The sequence below is a fragment of the Natator depressus genome, chromosome 5, assembly GCF_965152275.1.
Source record: "Natator depressus isolate rNatDep1 chromosome 5, rNatDep2.hap1, whole genome shotgun sequence".
In the NCBI taxonomy this organism is placed as follows: domain Eukaryota; kingdom Metazoa; phylum Chordata; order Testudines; family Cheloniidae; genus Natator; species Natator depressus.
The window spans coordinates 6345768-6365673 of NC_134238.1; the positions used below are offsets into that span (position 1 = coordinate 6345768).

General features: G+C 43.4%; 1 protein-coding gene across 11 annotated transcripts in view; it reads right to left on the reverse strand.

Annotated features, from left to right (window-relative positions):
* CELF4 (CUGBP Elav-like family member 4) overlaps positions 1-19906 on the reverse strand; it is an 868113-nt gene that overhangs the window by 205116 nt on the left and 643091 nt on the right. The window lies entirely within an intron of this gene.

Sequence of the window (19906 nt, forward strand, 5' to 3'; positions counted from 1 at the left end):
GGCTGGAATCGAGGGACAGACACAGAAGGGACTGTGACAGGCACTGAGGGGCCAGACCCGGCCTTGGGTTATACCCGTCCAGCTCCCTTGAAGTTGTGTAACTCCAGGACCACTGTAGTTCCAGAAATGGTACTTTTTAAATATAGACATTTTCAAATTCAGCTCTCAGATGCACCTTCCAGAAGATCCCTACTGAAGCCAATAACAGATGTGCATGAACATCTCAAAGCAGAACTTGTCCCTTCGCTCCCTTCTGTACTGTATCCCCCTGAGGTATTAACTCCTGCTGCTAGGCTGCCATTCAGGGTCCCTGCATGCAGCACATGTCCTTTTTGCTCAGTTATCTTTCTGTACATATCTCTAAAGGGGGGGGGGAGAAGCCAAGTGAAGGGAAACATATATCCTCAAAAGTCAAGCGAGAGATCTCCAGCAGCACTGTCTGCAGCATAATGAGGTTCCTTCCCTGCCATTTCTTCCTTAGGTTAGAAAGCTGCCAATGCCCGGAGATGGATTTGCGGTATTTGCATGGATTTATTTGCAAAGGGAAAACAGTGCTACACTGCGGATCTGTGTTGCTTGCCACATTGTTATGGGCACCCAGGGGCCCCGCAAAGAATAAAAAAAAATAATGCAAAAATAAAAAATAATAAATTGCAAACAACAAAAGCCATATTGTATTTCCCAGAAAGCCCTGATATAAGACTGCCTCTGAGTAAAAGCACAGGGGTAAACCTGACACACAAATACAACTCTTGTTCTAGGAGATAACCCCCGACCTGCATCATGTTCCAATTACCACCTTTATGTACCAGACATTTGGTACTGTAGCTGTGCAGATCCTTCCAACCACTTTAGCATCATTTCATTTTAGGGCAAACGCTGATAATCTGAAATCTAACCATGGGAAAAGATCTATTTAACCCTGAAAAGACAGCATCACTTTCCTAGTGACAGATCAGAACGAATATGGCAAAGGAAGCACACAAACCACCTATAGTATGTGTTCCAGAGATGCTCCGTTTCTGATGAGACAAAATCAGAGAGGCTGAGCGTTTATAGCCATCAAAGATACCACTGGACTTTTTTGCTAAAATAGGGCTGGTGTCTTAGCCATATCTTTCAGCATTTTGAATGGAATTATGGATCCATCCTGCCATTCCAGCCAACGCCTTGGTCCATGGTGTCCAATCGTTCTGGGCATGAATAATGGATTTATCGTATCAAGCCCCTATTTTAAGTATGATCTTAACTTTTGATTGGTTGACAATGGATCCAACCCCAGAGGTTCTTTTCGACACTGTTATGGGCTATCAGCACAACTTATAATATGTCCCCAGAGGTGAAATGACTTTTCTTGTCTTTATGATAAATACATATACAAGTAATTTCTTAATTTTTATCATATCCTGATTTCATTGAACAAAATGGTAGGTTTGCCAATGTCTTCAATGGCAACAGGACTGGGTCCTGCATAACTCTATTGAGAAACCAGTCTGATGGCTAAGTATCTCTCTCTGCTGTTTCTGAAGGACATAAAGGGCACAATTCTGCTTCCATTAAACTCCAAAAGGAGTTTTGCTGGTGGGTTCAGTAGGAGCAGGACTGGACCCACAACAGATCCCTACAGCCACTGTATTCTGTCAGACACTTTACATTTTAGTTTTTAGTTTGTCCCCAAGACACCCAAACCACTTCAAATAAGGAAGAAGAGAAATGCTGCAAACTTCTTCCCAAGATTCAACGTAAATGCAAATCAAACCCTTTTTCAAGATTCTTGAAATGTTTTTAATTATTTTTCACATTCATGGGTTTTTGCTCGCCCCATTTCCAGTGGGAACAAGGAAGAGAGAGAAGCGGCCATACTCTGAATAAGTTGGTTCTTTTGGTGTTCCCAGCTGACCTGAAAAGAAGCACCAGAAGAGAAGGAAGTCCCAGAAATCCCCTGCCAGAGTCTCTTCTCAGGAGACAGCTATGGCTGGTCCAAATTTTTTTTATCAAAACTTATTTTCAACAGAAAATTGGGTTTTAGATTAAGCTAAATATTTCATGGAAAGTATCTGCTTTTCACAGAAAAGTTTGACTTATTTGACCAAAACCTTTTCTTCTGAAAATTTGCTTGTTTTCTTCTAATTTTTCTGTGGGAAAAAAGTGCCATTTCCTGACCAGTTCTACTCACAGCCAATGTCTGAATACCAAAGAATGTAAAGACTTCAGATAAGCATCTGAGTGAAAAATTTTGAGGTTCGTTAGCCTATACATGTATTAAAAGATGCTAAGCTACTATGATGATAGCTAGATTAGATAAGTACATAGATAGGCATTTCATTCTTTGTATATTTTGTACAGCGACCTTTTAAAGTAGATAAATATCCTGGCCACGTATTTATTTATTTTTTCCCCCAAAATAAAATTGAAAGAAAACCCCATTTCATTTATTTTCTAGCAAATTTTAGACAATGGTAGGCCGTTCCAATGCCCAAGACAGATCTTCCAGACAAATCAAATCCTAAATTCAACAGCAGCAGCAGCCACAAGGAAACCAGTTAAAACATTCACCCAACAGAATAAATCAATAAATGTGTAATAAAATAAATGGATTTGATTAAAAATATCCAAGCACAAACTAAACATTTAAGAGGGGGGAGGGGTGGGGGGATGGTTTAGCAAAGGGAGCTGAACTGAAAGATGTGTTTAGAGCTGGGGCTGGTGGGATGATGTGAGATCAAGGAGCAGCACAGATGAAACCTGACTTTTGAAGTCAATAACTAGGTACAGACTTAGCACTGTAGACAATTACTAAGATAAGATGCAGTTTTACCAATTGTACATCTGTATGTCAAGCAGAACAAACAAAATCCTTGACAGCCTCTTACAGGATCCCAATCCAATTTAAAGTGCATGGTACAAGGATGAGCGCGGTAGTCACAGGTTAAGATAAATCTCACCATTTTGCTGTAGTCTCCCAGCTAATTTATTCTGTCTTGTCAGGAAAAAAAAAAAACAGAAAAAAGAAAAGAAAGAGTTTCCATGTGTGCTGCTTCAACCATGAACCCAGGCAGGCAGGCTATAACAGGGGAAAGAATTGATTCCACCTTTCCGGGAGAGTTTTTAAGATCAAAATGTAATTTGGTGGAGTGCCGAAGCATTGCTAATTTTAAATTAATATTAATTAATATCCACCAGCAACATGATCCCTGGAAAGATCAAACTATTTGAGCAAAAGGGTAGCCCACCTGGTACTGGGAGATGAGCAATGCTGCCCAGTAATGAGGTCCTAAAAGTAGACATAATCTCATCTCATGCTGGTGCAAACTTAGGCCTGATTCCAACATTACATATAGCAATGTAAACCTGGAGGAACTCCACTAACTTCAAGTGTAGTTGCCAAGGTGCAATGGGAGGACAACCAGGCCCAGTGTCAATGGAGTCACTCCAGATTTACATTGGTGTAAGTGAAAGAAGGAGGAAACCCTCTGAGTCTGGTTTCACACTGACGTGAGATCAGAATTTAGCCTGGTATAAACCCCGGGATCTGAGTGCTTGTGATCAGGCCAGATGATGGGACCTAGGGCAAGCATCAGAGTGTTAGTCCTCGTATCTTTAACAAATGCCAACATGGGTGATTCCATTCTGTCCCCATAGCTTCCACCCGCAATATGTCTTGAACATTAGTTTTTACTTAATCTCTAATAAACTAGAGATGGATGCAAACCAGAACCCTGAACCCAAGCATCTCAGAACTATGGGGAAGTTCAGCTACAAGCTCATAGGTTGTAACTCCAACTCATCTTTCTTATAAACAATGGTTGGGTGAACATCACAAGGCTTTAAGTACTTGGAAAACCACTCGACCAAATCCACAAATGGTGTAAATTAGCATAGTTTCATTGAGGTCAACACAGCTTAAAGAAATGGCCCCAGTTTCCTGGAAGAGTCAGGAAGTAATTTTTTCCCTGACGAATAATTGTGATTCGGGGCTTGGAGAGGGGTTCATCTTTCCCAGAGCATCAGAGATCAGCCATGTCCAGAAATGGGATACCAGTTGGGGTGGACCAGTGCACTGAAGTAGTACAGAGAATCCTCTTTCTCAGTAGCTTGGCTGGTGTGTCTGGCTTATGTGCTCAGGGTCTAACTGATCTCCAGATTTAAGCTCAGGAAAGAATCCACCCCGCACCCCCAATCAGATTGGTAGGGACCTTGGAGGTTTTTTGCCTTCCTTTGCAGCATAGGGTCGCCTGCTGGGATCATCTCGGTGTATCCTACCCCTAATCAATTCCCTGCCCTTGCAAGGGACTCAGAGATTGGTGGCACTTCAGTCTCCTGCTGTCTGCCTGTGGCAGGTTGGCTCAGAGGGACCACAGTGGCTCTGGATAACTGTCGACCCACTGCCCAGTCTGCATCATCAGCCTTGGCTGTTCTGACCGCTCAGTTTTTGCAATACCAAAAGCCATCCCTCGCCCCCCGGGTGCCCCTGTTCTGCAGATCCCCAGACACGCTGCACTGATGAACAACAAAGAGGTCAGATTAGCTGTGCTGCCAGCCCCCAATCATTGCAGGCGTTGGCTCCCGCAGTGGCCTGTTTCCATTGGCGGCCCACGTGCCAAATGTTGGACCCTCGCTTTAATGTTTAATTTCATGTTTAATTTTTAAAATTTGATTTGATCATTACCATAAACATTAAACAATATTTCCTGTTTAAATATGAATGGGCTGCATTATTTGATTGAAATGAGTGTTCAGATGGCTAATGCGTTTTATTACAGCCATAGAATTTTACTGTTATTTCCCTTCCAGCTGCTGCTGTTTCAGGGAGCTCGAAGGGGTTGAGTTTTCAATAGGCTGGTCCCATCTGATGGCATGGAGAGGGAAACAAGCAGCCAAGGGGAGACCTTCCCTGCCTGGGGATGCCCCTGCTGGTAAGAGTCAGCAGGGTTTTATAACACTGAGCGGTCGCTGTCATGGTTCAGTGTCCAGACAGGAGCTCAGAAAGGCCCTTCACGGCCTATCCCCACCTGTCAGCTCTCATTCACTGTCAGAGTGTCAACGCCCACCTCTGACCGGTGCACGGTGCCAGCTCTGAACACCCGGGTGTTAAATTTACAAACACGCATATTTGTGCTTTCTCCCCTGTGGCTCCCTCGCACTTGTGATGAGCGCCCCGTCAAACATCCACAAATCTCGCACATTAGACTCCTTCAAAAACTCCCCTTTGCCATACTGCCGACATACAATGTGGCAACGGTTTGGCTGATGGTGTACTGGGACCACTGATTGTGCTGACTGATATTGGCTCATTGTTTCCTTGCACTCCCCCATCTGTCTGCATCCATCTGGTGTCTCTGGTCTTCTATCTAGAGAGTGAGCGCTTTGTGGTGGGGGCTTTTTTGTTGTGTTTGTACAGCGCCTGGCACAGTTAGGTCCTAGTTCATGACTAGGGCCCATGTGGGTAGGGTAGGAAAAATAGTGAAAACACAAGTCTTTTGGCAGCATGCTGGATACACGCAGACTGGGCATTATGGGAAGATGGTGATGGGATTACAAACCTATAGCTGCTCTTCCTGAGAGCACAGTTGGCATATTCCAACCCTGGCAGGGGGCAGGTATATTCTAGTTGGGCTAGCCCACTCTTTGTAGTAACCAATCTCCAAGGATGTCAGAAAGGCCAGCAGGGCATCATTCTCCATGTTTCACACGGGGGATAACCAAGGCAGAGAAGATCTCTTTGATTTCCTGTTGAAGTCAATGGGAGTCCTGCCACTGACTTCAAGGGCAGCAGGGTCCTAAACGAGTTGGCCATGGTTGTACAGCTAATTGGTGGCAGAATCAAGACTAGAATGCTGATCTCCCAGCTCCGAGGCCCATGCTCAGCCCCCTTCCCCACAGATGTCTGCCTAGCTGACACCCTCTGCGGCTGTGCTAAGTTTCCCTCGGGAAATCTGGACTGTCTATGGGTTTGCAGTCTGGCATTTTGCAGCCACTTCCCTGTGATGGCATCTCTCTACATCATTATGCTGAGGCTTTGTAAAATGCATCTATATTCTTCTTTTTAATGCACAAAGATAGAAAATGAATCCGATTCATGATGGGGAGGGGGCTGAGGTATGGGAGAGAAGTGTCAGGGTAAATCATAGACACCAGAGATGGAAAAGACCTATTAGGATATGCAGTCCTGTCCCTGCCAAGGTAGGATTGTTTCCTACTGAGCATTCATAAGCGGTTTGTCCATTCTCATTTTAAGTAATTCAAATAATGGAATTACTGCCACTTCCCTTGGGATACTCTTCCACAGTCTGATAGATTTCACCATTAGGACATTATTCCCAATATCGCAGCCTAAATTTCTTTTTGCTTGATTTCAACCACATGATAGGGCTTCTACCACTTCCCTTGAGAGACTAATTACACAGCCTAACAGAGCTCCTCATTACAAAAATCTGAACAGACGCATATGTCCTGGCCCACCTGTATTTGCCAGCCGTGAACATCAGGTATTTCTTTCAGCAAAGGCAGATGTTGAAGCTGGGGTGGGGTGGTCCGCTTGTGGGTCTTTAATGCCACCATAATGATAAAATCTGACCTAAACAAAAACCCAGGTCGAGGCTTTGCAAGAGTTTAAATCAGAACCCGAAGTCTCAGCTTGGGCCTGTCTAACTGCACATCCGCTCACCCTCCGATCTGCCTCTCTGGACAACATAGCTAACGCTCTGTATAAACAGATTTTATTGCGAGGTGGGGGTGGTTGCATTACTCCCGAAAGGTGCAGCCAGGAGTGAGTTGCACAGGTCCTCTCTGATAAAGCTTGCCCACCACATCACCACCCATTTCCCCTCTCTTGTAGACAGATATATACAGTGAGCACTTACATAGCACTCTACATCTATATAGCACTCTGCCAACATTAACAGGACTGATGGAGTGTAAACTGATGCTTGGAGAACACAGGTCCACGCAGACACTGCCAGGCTGAGAATTCAGAGCAAGACAAGAGACAAAGCAACTATTTTCTCACGGCATATCCTCGATTCCTCAGTGAACCTCACTCAAAACACCAGAGCTAACAGTCTGTTTGTACGATTTCGCAAGCACCCAGTGAGTCAAGCCGCTTATATTAATATATAAAAATAGAAATAGGGTTATCAATCCTGCTCGCAGTCTGAAACGATCTCCTCCTTCATCTCAGCAGTAGCCGTTGAACAAACCCCTGATTTCCATCCCACCCCAGTTTTGCTTCCTTCCTTCCCGTGGCTCTTACGAGGATTTTAATGGAAAGACATTCAAATTGTAACACTCAGCAGCCCATGAGAATCAATTATATTTTTTTCTTCAGTTGCTGGTTACCGTATTATTTTGTATATATATATATTTTTAATGTTTGGCACCTAAATTAGCTCTCAGGAAGGCGACTGTGTGCACATTTCTACATAAAAAAGCCGCCCCCCCCCCCAGCCCCAACCCTGAAAAAACATTCCGCGAGTTCCTCTGCCCAGAAAATGCTTGTGTGGCAGATGAGATAGGCTTGATGGCAGGTGATCAAGGGTCAGGGGCTTGCACACACTCTGAAAGGGGTTTGATGATTGCAATTACTCGCCCACGCTTTGACACAGCACACAATACAGCACTACAATTAGACAACCATTATTCCTAACTGCCGGTCTCAACCGTGTCCATAAAAATGCAGCTCACTTTGTCTTTGCATTATTCATACTTAGGGTACAGGGGTGGGGGGGAATAGAAAAAAAGAGGCTGGTATTTGTGTTTATGGTACTGTATAAATTATGTATCCGTCCACCAATCTAGACACACACTCACCTTTGAACACTCTCTTTTTCTCTCTCTCTGTACCAGTGGTTCTCAACCTATTTACCATTGTGGGCTGCATATGGAGCTCTCTGCGTGTCATGTGGGCTGCAGCCACACAATATATCTACTACCCATATGGCCCTGAGGATGTCACATGAGCTGGTGCTGTGTGCTGATTGGGCTGCAAGTGGCCTGCGGGCCACAGGTTGAGAACCACTGCTCTACACACACACACGGATTGATCCTTTGGCATGCAAGCGTGTTGAGTTCCATGTATAAGCACAAAGGTCCTGATCACAGGTGAGTGAAGTCAATGGAATGACTCCCATTGACTTGATGAGGCTTTGGATTAGGCCCAACCAGAGTGGAGAGAGGACATGGGGTACAGGGAAAGCAGATGCTTGATGTAACACGGTGGCTCTCAACTTGTGTCAACCTGTCCAGTCTGATTTGTCTTGCGTACCCTCAAGTTTCACCTCACTTAAAAATGACTTGCTTACAAAATCAGACATGAAAATACAACAGTGTCATAACACACTATCACTGAAAAATGTCTTACTTTCTCAATTTTACCATATTGTTACAAAATGAATGGCAATATAAATATTGCATTTACATTTCAGCGTATAGTATACAGAGCAGTATAAACAAGTCATTGTATGAAATTTTAGTTTGTGCTGACTTCGCTTGTGCTTTTTATGTAGCCTGTTGTAAAACTAGGCAAATATCTAGATGAGTTGATGTACCCCCCGGAAGACCTCTGCAGATCCCCAGGGGTATGTGTACCTCTGGTTGAGAACCACGGGCGTAACACACTTTGCACATGTCTTCAGGTGATCCCATGCTCTGCTTGTACCACACCTCTCCTTTACCTTGTGCTCTTGTGTGGAAGGGAGTAGGTGACCAAGGCTGCAGGCCCTACTTCATATAGTATGTGCATAGGAACAACTGAGTCTTTTGTTTTCCCTGCATGCAGAGATTCACTTTAACTGGAATACAAGTGGAATCCCTCAGTCATTTACACTGGAGATACTTTGACTAACTCTTGCCCTGTATCCCACCAAAGCAACAGAGAAGAGATAGCTTGGCCTTGTTCTCTGTCCCATGGGTCCATTGTAAGTGGGGCTATTCTTTGGAATGGCCGTCAGTCTTCATGCTTGTCAGTCTGACACTTGTCATTAGCGCTAAGGCCCAGATCCATTGAAATCAATTGAAGATAGCAGCCTAAACACTTTTGTGGATCTAGGCCTAAATTCTCATTAACATAACTCACACCTGCCCCTCAGTGCTGTCTAAAGCCTTTTCTCAACCAGAAACACCAGGATTATCACCGAAGGCCTGATACAATATTCACTGAAACCTAGTTATGTCTTGCCCATGTAGTTAGATTTGTTTTATTCCCCACGATGTAGTAAAGAGAACTCTCAACAAATATTACCCAAGAGAGTTGAACTTTCCATGGCTCACAGATTCATAGATTCCAAGGCCAGAAGGGATAATTTGTGCTCGCCTGGGCCGACCTCCTGCATAACACAGACCATAGAACTTCCCCAAACTAATTCCCAGAGCAGACCTTTCAAAAAAACCCATCCAATCTTGGTTTAAAAATTGTCAGTGATGGAGAACCCACCACGACTCTTGGTAAATTGTTCCAATGGTTAATTACTCTCCTCATTAAAAATGTACGCAGTATTTCCAGTCTGAATTTGTCTAGCTTCAACTTCCGGCAACTGGATCATATGATACCTTTTTCTGCTAGACTGAAGAGCCCATTATTAAATTTTGTTCCCTATGTAGATATTTATAGACTTTAATCAAGTCACCTTTTAACCGTAGAATCATAAGGTTAGAAGGGACCGCAGAGGGCATCTAGTCTAACCCGCTGCCAAGATGCAGGATTTCTTGTGTCTAAATCATCCAAGACAGATGGTTATCCAGCCTCCATTTGAAAACCTCCAGTTGAAGGAGCTTCCACAATCTCCCTAGGCAATCTGTTCCACTGTAGGAAGTTTTTCCTGAGAATTAATCTAAATCTGCTATGCTGTAGTTTGAACCCATTGCTTCTTGTCCTGCCCTTTGTGGCAAAAGAGAACAACTTTCCTCCATCTTTTGTATGGCAGCCTTTCTAATATTTGAAGACCACTATCATGTTCCTCTCCTCTTTTCCAAACTAAGCATACCCAGTTCCTCCAGCCTTTGATTATATGGCTTGCATTCCATCCCTTTGTTGCTTGCCTCTGTCTCCTTTCCAGTATATCTACATCTTTCTGTACGCTGGTGACCAAAACTGGACACAGTACTGCAGCTGAAGCCTAATGAGCACTGAGTAGAATGGTACTGTCACCTCCCATGACTTGTACACTAGGCCTCTGTTAATGCAACCTAAAATTGCATTTGTTTTTTTCTTTTTCTTTTTTTTTTTTTTTGCAACAGCATTGCATTGCTGACTCATGTTGACATTGTGATCCACCAAAACTCCCACATCCTTTCTCGGCAGTACTGCTGCTGCCAAGCCAGTTTTCCCTCATTCTGTATTTGTGCACTTGGTTTTCCTTCCCTAAGTGTGGCACCTTCCTTTGTCTTTGTTGAATTTCATTTAATTGTCTATAGCCCAGTTCTTCAATTTATCAAGATCCCCCTGAATTTTAGCTCTATCCTCCAAACTGTTGGCAACTCCCCCCAGCTTTGTCTCAACTGCAAAATTGATCAGTATGCTCTCTATTCCGACATCCAGGTCATTAATAAAGATGTTAAATAACACCGGACCACAAACAGATCCCTGTGGAACCCCACATGAAACATCCCTCCAATCCGACATCATTCCATTAATAGTTATTCTTTGCTGTTTTTTAACCAATTATGTATCCACTTAATGGTAGTTCTGTTGAGCCCACATTTCTCCTGCCTACTTATCAGAATGTCATGTAGGACTGAGTCAAAAGCCTTGTTGAAGTCCAGGTATATTATGTCCGCCACATTCCCCCATCCACCAAATCAGTTTTGTTTAGCTCAATAGAGCGAGCTCCTTGCATCTATCACAATAAGGCAGGTTTTCTAATCCTTTATTAATTCTCATTGCTCTTCTCTGAACCTCTCCAATTTATCACCATCCTTTTTGAACTGTAGGCACCAGAACTGGATGCAGTATTCCAGCAGCAGCTGCACCAATGACAAAAAAAGAGGTAAACTAACCTCTTTACTCCTACTCAAGAGTCTCCTCTTTCTGCATATGGCTTTAGCGTCATATCAGGAGCTCATGTTCAGCTGGTATCTGGATGCTCTTGTCTGTGTAGGCACTCGAAGGGCAGAGGCTTAGGGAAAACATGAGTCCTTGATTTAGGCTGTGATCATGTAAATGTAACACCGACAGATCCCGGTTGTCGGCGGGCAGGATGGAACCAGGGACCTCTGGAGCTTAGTGCATGAGCCTCTACCCTTTGAGCTAAAAGTCAACTGGCCCTTAGCTAAGGCTGTAGAGCAGACTCATTAATCTCTCTCTCTAAGTGGTCTCGGTGCCACTAGATGGGACAGAACCCCACACCCAGAGGGTGTGTGGGTTACATAAACACTTAAGTATATGTGTAACACGACTCACTGTTAACCCCAATGGGACTACTTGTGTGAGTAAATTTACACAGGTGAGTAAAGTCACACAGTAAGCGTTTGTAGAACCAGAGTGGTTATAGAATCAACAGCAACTTTCCCCACACTTTACAGTGATGGTTTTATGACGCTGGATGACTGTTTTATCTTCAAGCTGAAAGGAACCTCTTTGCTGACATTGTTCATGAACCTTTGGAACGAGACCTGTCATTCCTTTCAAGAAAGTGAGTGATACCGAAATGAAGCGTAGAGGTAATTATTAATGATAAAATGAAATAATAAAATACCATACACGAATAATAAACCTCTCATAGGGATTTCATCATTGTTAATGAAGCATATAATCAATAGGTCATTGTTAGAAAGTGTTGCTTGCTGCATAATGGCATTGAGCGTCCTAATAGAGATGGGCTGGTATGGCAAATTAGGCCCAAGAGATTATATTACAGTGAGGTGGAGGCATAACTGCTGAGATGGAGATAGAGGAACAGTAGCAGTGAGAAAAAATTCGAATCCCGGATAAAAGCAGCCAGACTGAGAGGTATTTGGGGATTATGCTGCAAAGTCTATTTGGAAGACTAGAAAGGTGTGTTGGGTGACACTCAACTGACTATGAGCACCTGCATCCTCCAACAGGGCACCTGGAAAAGGTTTAAATTACAGCTGTTGATTAATCACAGTTAACTCATGCGATTAACTCAAAAAAATTAATCATGATTAATTGCAGTTTTAATCACACTGTTAAAAGATAGAATACCAATTGAAATTTATTAAATATTTTGGATGTTTTTTCTACATTTTCAAATACATTGATTTACATTACAACACAGAATACAAAGGGTACAGTGTTCACTTAAAATTTTTATGACAAATATTTGCACTGTAAAAATGATAAACAAAAGAAATAGTACTTCTCAATTCACCTCATTCAAGTACCATAATGTAATCTCCTTATCGTGAAAGTGCAACTTACAAATGTAGATTTTTTTTGTTACGTAATTGCACTCAAAAACAAAGCAATGTAAAACTTTAGAGCCGACAAGTCCACTCAGTCCTACTTCTTATTCAGCCAATTGCTCAGACAAACAAGTTTGTTTACATATATGGGAGATAGTGCTCCCACCTTCTTATTTACAATGTCACCGGAAAGTGAGAACAGGCGTTCGCATGGCACTTTTGTATCCAGCATTGCAAGGTATTTACGTGCCAGATATGCTAAACATTCATATGCCCCTTCATGCTTCAGCCACCATTCCAGAAGACATACCTCCATGCTAATGACGCTCGTTAAAAAATAACGCATGAATTAATTTTTGACTGAACTCCTTGGGGGAGTTCTGTTTTACCCGCATTCTGCCATATAGTTCATGTTATAGCAGTCTCAGATGATGACCCAGCACATGTTGTTCATTTTAAGAAAACGTTCACTGCAGATTTGACAAAATGCAAAGAAGGTACCAATGTGAGATTTCTTTCGAAAGCTACAGACCTTGACCCAAGGTTTAAGAATCTGAAGTGCTTTCCAAAATCTGAGAGGGAGGAGGTGTGGAACATGCTTTCAGAAGTCTTAAAAGAGCAACACTCTGATGCGGAAACTACAGAACCCGAATCACCAAAAATGAAAATCGACCTTCTGCTGGTGGCATCTGACTCAGATGATGAAAGTGAACATGCATCGGTCCACACTGCTTTGGATCGTTATCAAACAGAACTTATCATCAGCATGGACGCGTGTCCTCTGGAATGGTGGTTCAACTTGAAGATGAAGGGACATATGAATCTTTAGCGCATCTGGCATGTAATTATCTTGCTCCGCTGGCTACAACAGCGCCATGAGAATGCCTGTTCTTACTTTCAGGAGATATTGTAAACAACAAGCAGGCAGCATTATCTCCTGCAAATGTAAACAAACTTGTTTGTCTGAGCGACTGGCTGAACAAGAAATAGGACTGAGTGGACTTGTGGGCTCTAAAGTTTTACATTGTTTTATTTTTGAATGCAGCTTTTTTATATATAATTCTACATTTGTAAGTTCAACTTTCATGATACAGAGATTGCACTACAGTACTTGTATGAGGTGAATTGAAAAATACTATTCCTTTTGTTTTTTACAGCACAAATATTTGTAATAAAATAAATATAAAGTGGGCACTGTACACTTTGTATTCTGTGTTGTAATTGAAATCAATATATTTGAAAATGTAGAAAACATCCAAAATATTTAAATAAATGGTATTCTATTATTGTTTAACAAGTGCAATTAATCGCGATTAATTTTTTTAATAGCGTGATTAATCACGACTAATTTTTTTAATCGCTTGACAGCCCTCGTTTAAATCTGTTTTTGCAATACAGTAGTAGAACAAGATGGGATAGAGCTATGGTCTCTGAGTGCCTTTTAGAGAGCTAGAGGTGACATGGCAAGATTGCCGTGGGATAATTGCTTGCACACATGACTCTTGAAGACAGTGGTCCCCAAACTTTTTCACTCACACCCTCCCACCCTTACCTCGGCTGTGTCCACCCCTGGAAGCTGTGGTTGGGATACAGGGCCAGAGCTGCAGTGGGGAGCTGGGCCTGGGAGTGGGGCTGTGGCTGAGAACTGGGCCTTGGTTGGGGCCTGGGCCAGAGCGCAGCTGGAGCTGGGGCTCGGACCACAGTCAGGGCCAAGGCCAGGAGCAGAACAAGGGGAAGACTGGGGCTGGATGGTTCACCCATGGGGGCTGATCTGGGCCCTGCTCGCCCCCTGAACATTCCTGCACACCCATGAGGGGGCATGCCCCACAGTTTGGGGACCACGTCTCTAAGATGTCTTCTGTGTCCTACCCATCCATCCATTGATATGTCTGTATGCCTCTCTGCCTACCGTTTGTCAGGCTCTCCATTCAACAGAGCTAGCCGATTGCACAGATTTCCTAAATCACCCATGTTTGGTCTGAGTCACAGCCGGTACTTGTCATTCGTCTCTGGTGCTTTCTTTTGGAAGGCTGAAGTTGCTAATAGCGTGTCTGGTTTGCCAGCTTTCAGCGTGGTCATGTCGGTGGCACATGACTGGGCTTGTCACTGCTGGTAAATGTCAATTTTGTGTGTGACCGAGAAGCAGGAGGGGGATGTGCGTTCTTATGATGGGTGCTACTGCCACGCTGCCTACTCCGCAACTCAATTGGCGGCAACCAATTCACGTTCATTGAAAAAGTTGAAACATTTTTGTTTCGGCTCGTCCTGACATGAATTTTGTTTTTTCATTTTTTGGTTTGGCCACTGAACCAAAAAATCATTTATTCGCCCAGCTTTAATTACAATACTGGGACCAAACCTAGTATGAATGTGCACCACTCTACTGCCCAGAATCTAAACTGTTCAACTGTGTGTGTCATGGGATCTATATTGCTATTATCCAATGGAGATTTTCCTCAAGTTCAAGTGGCAGGGGGGCTGTGCTCTGTGGGTGGGAGGTTCTATTCCTGTTGTTGCTGTGAAGTTCAGAGTAGCATGGCTCGTGATATAGCAACAACTAGGAGATCCTATGTGATCACTGATTAATTTTTGTATGTTTTTTCCATGAGTACAGTGTGGATAATAATGTAGGTCTTTGTGTGTCTCTCTGGTCAATTTTCCATTCAGCCGAAATCCAGGCTCTTGCTATGAATCTGCTCACAAATAAATCCTCTCCTTTAAAGCTGCTCTTACATGTTGGGAAAATCTCATCAGCTTTGAAAGGAAGAAGCACAACTTTACGGGCCAGCCTGTCCACGGAAGCGCCTCGGTGTCTGTGAACACGTGCATGTGAGCCTCTGCATGTAAGTGCTTTTGCGATGGCCTCCCTCAGTACATCAGCCTGCTTGTGCTCACAGATCACTGGGTCTGTCTCCCCCAGAGGGTGTATTTCTCAAACCCGCCTCGCAGGGTCCTGGAGTCTGAGCTCCAGCCTGAGCCTGAACGAACCTGCAATGAAATAGCCCAAGGCGTGTGCGTGAATCAGCTGGCACTGGTCTTTAATTGCAGTGTAGACATAGCCATTGACTCCCCTGGGCTTAATCTCCATTTCCTATAGTTTATAGCCTTTGACCCCTGCTGTAAATTCATCTAGCCTGCGAGTTGAATTTTGTACTATGCTCTGCTTGAAATATTGCCAGGATAGAGCAGATTGGGTTTAACCCATGTTAGGAGGGAGGGGGAGAGAGAGAGAGAGAGAGAGTGTGTGTGTGTGTGTGTGAGATATGCACATTGTAGTCTAAAATTAAATGCAGCAGGAAGGAATCTCCTGCTGGAATTTCCTAAAATATGGCATTCCTCCTCCCTAACCACTTTACATTTTAAGCACTGACTTTCCTAATCCAGAATAAAATTACGGGCAATGTGTACTAGCCAGAGTAGAAGGCAATTTCTCCCCTATGGTGTTCCATGCATGGGATCCACTGAAAGTCAGTAGGACTAAGTAGGAAAGAGAGAATAAGAATACAAAAAAAAAAAAAGAACAAAGCACATAGGCTACTATATACAACTGTCTCCTTCATCCCCCCTTCAGCTAATAACCCTCCCTAACCTCAGAGGTTGGCAGTAAAGAAAGCTTGTCACATTGTTCTTGGGCAGTAAGTTGTACATCTAGGTCACCTCGAATTTTTAGTCAGTCATTTGAGGCTCCCTTTCCATGAACAGTGCACTGCTGCTATCCTCCAACAAATAGTGAGATGATGAGTCTGTGTCACATCTAAACTCCTCCTGTCCCCTTCACTGCAGTAACATGATGGGTGATGACAGAGACATGAAACTGGGGCTGATTCAAGCATATAATCTTCATAACAAGGACCCTCCAGAAGGCAGTGAGGGGATGATCTCTGGACATCTCAGAGACAGAGAGAGCTGTGAAGAGGTTGAGGGTCACATCTGAGAGATGCTGGTTCAGAGGTTGGGGCTGGAGGACGGAGACTGAGAGTTATTAGACATGAGAGTATGAGGAAAGAGAAGCTGCTTCTCAGATCGGAAAAGATCCAGGAGACACCTTCTGGACATCTCGCTTGCTGAATGCATCAGCTTTTACTGTGTCTCGCTGGCAGATGAGAGGAAGAAAAAGAAAGATAGATCTCATAAAACCAGATTTTGGTGGGGAAATTTATAAAATCTACTGATGGCTCATTACAAAACCAAAGAAACATTGCCAGACTTTCTATTTCAAGATAATTCTGTTGTAAAATGGGTCAAATTTGGCCACTAGAAATACCACTTCTATTGACTGCAGTGTGGGTTGCGGCTCCTCACCAGAGGCAAAGTTCGGTCCCGTATTTTTAGCTTTAATTCCAGTTCCACTGGTTTTTATCAGCAGTATCATAGACACCTGCTAGAAAATAGGATCTCGGCCACCCACATCAGTTTGTCTGCCCCTGTTGCTTGACCTTGACCAGGAGCTGTAATCCTGTTCCTGATGTCAAAATGGCGGCTGTGCTAATCACTGTGATACAAGGGGGCAGTTATGGCTGCATGGGGTGGAAGAAGCAGTAGAAGCAAATGGAACGGTAATCTCTGGAACTGGCTCTCTGGAAATGTAGGCTCAACTCTCTGTCCTTACATAGACTTTGTGGTCCTGGAAAGTTGCTTAATATCTCTCTTTTGTAAAATGGGGACAGTATTATTATTACTATTGATTATTTATATTACCATAGCACCTACGAGACATAGTCATGGACCAGACCCCATTGTGCTAGGAGTTGTGCAAACCCAGAACACAAGATGATCCCTTACCCTTCCTTTCTCCCACCCTTTGTTTGCCTTATCTATTTAGATTGTAGGTTCTTTGTGGCCAGGACTCTCTCTTATATGTATGTACAGCTCCAAACACAACAGGCCCTGATCTTGGTTGGGGCCTCTATCTAAATATAAATAATAATAAATGGGCCCTCCCTGTCAAAGATTCCCATGTCATGAGAATCTCTTTCCCTGGTAATAAAGAACAAGGGAAAGAGAACGATAGAGTCTTGATGACAGAAGCTGGAGATAAGCCCCTACAGCAGAGCTGCACTTTGGGAAAGTTTATACGTCCACCTAGATCTGAAGTTTGAGGCTCAGACTTGTCTTTACAATAAACACTCAGCATGTCTGCACACAAGAGGTTTCCCATGCATCCTCAGTGAGCTTTATTTTCCCTTTGGCGTGCAGGGGATTCAGTGCGGCTCGCTTGCACTGGCTTTAATGGGAGTCACACATAGAACTTGGTGGGTAATTCCACTGTGCCATTGAGTTGCAGCCCTGGCTCTCACCTTTAATGTGGTCATGGCTTACTTACTCCCCTCTTCACCTTGACTGACACTCAGCAAAGAAAGAGCCGCTTTTGTCTCATCTGGTTTTAGACCTTGTCCTTCTTTAATCAGAGGGACGTGAGTTTGCCTGGAGCCTGTCAAAGATGTTTTTGTTTATTTTACCCCTTAACACTAAGTCAGGAAAGGCTGTTGGTAGAGCGGGGCAAAACTTTTTCGACTAATTGTGTTTTTTGCCACAAAAATGCATTTTTCGGGGACCAACATGATTAGCCAAATTTGGGTTAAATTTGGCAATCCGTTTCGTTTGGAAATGTTCGTTTTTTGAAAGGGCCAAAATGTTGCATTTCAATGTTTTTATTCAAAACACATATTCAAATTAGGCCAATTTACACAAAAAGAGTAAAATACATCTGAAACGGCCAACACGAAACGAAAAAAAAAACCCATAGAAAAACCCTGTTTTGAGTCAATGGAATCGTTTTGTTTGACTCAAAACAAGTTGAACCCTTCCCCCCCCAAATCATTTTGAGTTGACGCAATCCACTTCGGTCGATTAGAGAATATTACTTTCCCTGTGTTTTTCAATTCAATGTAAACACTTGTTTCTGGTTCAAATCAAACCAGATTTTTTTTCTTCTGATCTTTCAGATCGACCCCTTTGCCCCGAGGAAGTGTGTTTCATGTAGCTGCTCAAACCAAAGACTGACAGATGCCAAGGCCGGAAGGGACCATTGTGATCATCTAGTCTCTAACAGGCCATAGGACTTCCCCAAAATAATTCATGTTTGAACAGCAGCATCTGTGTTAAATTATACATTTGCTAAGTACAGCATATCTGCCAGTTATGAAGAATGCACCACAACCCTTGGTAAAGTTGCTCCACTTGGTAGAGGGTCATCAGTTCTTCCAACGCCCATCTTAGGCAGGTATTATGCAATCTACCGACGAAGAAGTATTATATAGAAGCCTGCAATTAATTATTATTATTATCATATACTCAAGATCAGTGGAAATAGGATTCCAGAACCCCTGTGCCGTGCTCTAACCAGTAGCTTAACTCTCCCTGTGCCTAAAGAACCTTTTCTACTTTATTCTGAGACCTTTTTTTAGCAAGAAAAGAAGAACTCCCCCTGCTCTGAATCCAGTCTGGGAAAAATACCGTATACAGCATCTTCTCACGAGCGACATTATCATATCACAGGAAGGAGAGCGCGGGAGGAAAGGGAGGCCGTCGTGGGGAGCAAGCTCAAGAATCAGAAATTGTGGGAGCAGTAATGCAAATGAGTCAGATAGATTTCTTCACATTTATTTTTTGTTAAGGACTGACCTTAAGTTGAGCTGTTATCAGATAATCCACAACTAGAGTCTCTCTGGTGGTTAGCACCACTTATTTCTTGGCGTGGAATTCTACATGCTCAATAGTCTCCCACCTGCACCCCAGGAGAGCTGCTTGCGAACTTGGGCTAAGTCACGATGGCAGCAGGACAGTCTTTGAAAGCAGATTGAGTTCTGGATGCTGGAGCATTAGCAAAGCAGAAGTCCCCTTGGGGATGCTTATGGGAAACAAGGAAGAGAGGGTGTGAAATAAAAGTCTGGCGCATGCTTCCTATGCATTTCCTCTGTTACCTGTCTGTCTAGGCCCGGATGCACAAAAGGAGTTGGGCATTGTGATGCCAAGTGTCAGAACATCTAACCTTTAGGCACCTAGAAAACCACGGTGATTCACAAAGCCTGAGTTAGGTGCCTAGGCCTGCCAGTCACAATGGTGAGAGATAGGTGCCTTAGCCTGCAAGTCACAAAAGCCAGCACACTAGACAGGGAGCTGCCTAAACCAGCCAATGGGACATGCCGACCACAGTGATGTGTGCTGCACCCTGCCCCCTCACAAAGACCGACACCAAAATGAGTGGTATAGCTGGGTAGACCATTTGATGGGGATGCATAAAATACACAGTGTTGTTGGCTCTCAGGGTTTTAGCAAATGTCTTGTGATATTTGATGTTTCTTCAAAGTCCCAGCTCCTGGAGTCATAGGATTACACGAGAATCTCAGCTCTCAGTACAAAGAAACATAGGTTTCTAGCCCTAGTGGTTGCCAGAAAAAAGATTGTAAACATGACCCAAAGATGCCTTAAAGGCTCTGAAAGCAGACAACAGATACCCCTCCTCCCCAAAAATCCATTGTTAAAACACAAACAAACATGATTTTTTTGAGGCCTGGCTCATGAGTTTTGAATGCTTGAGATTGGC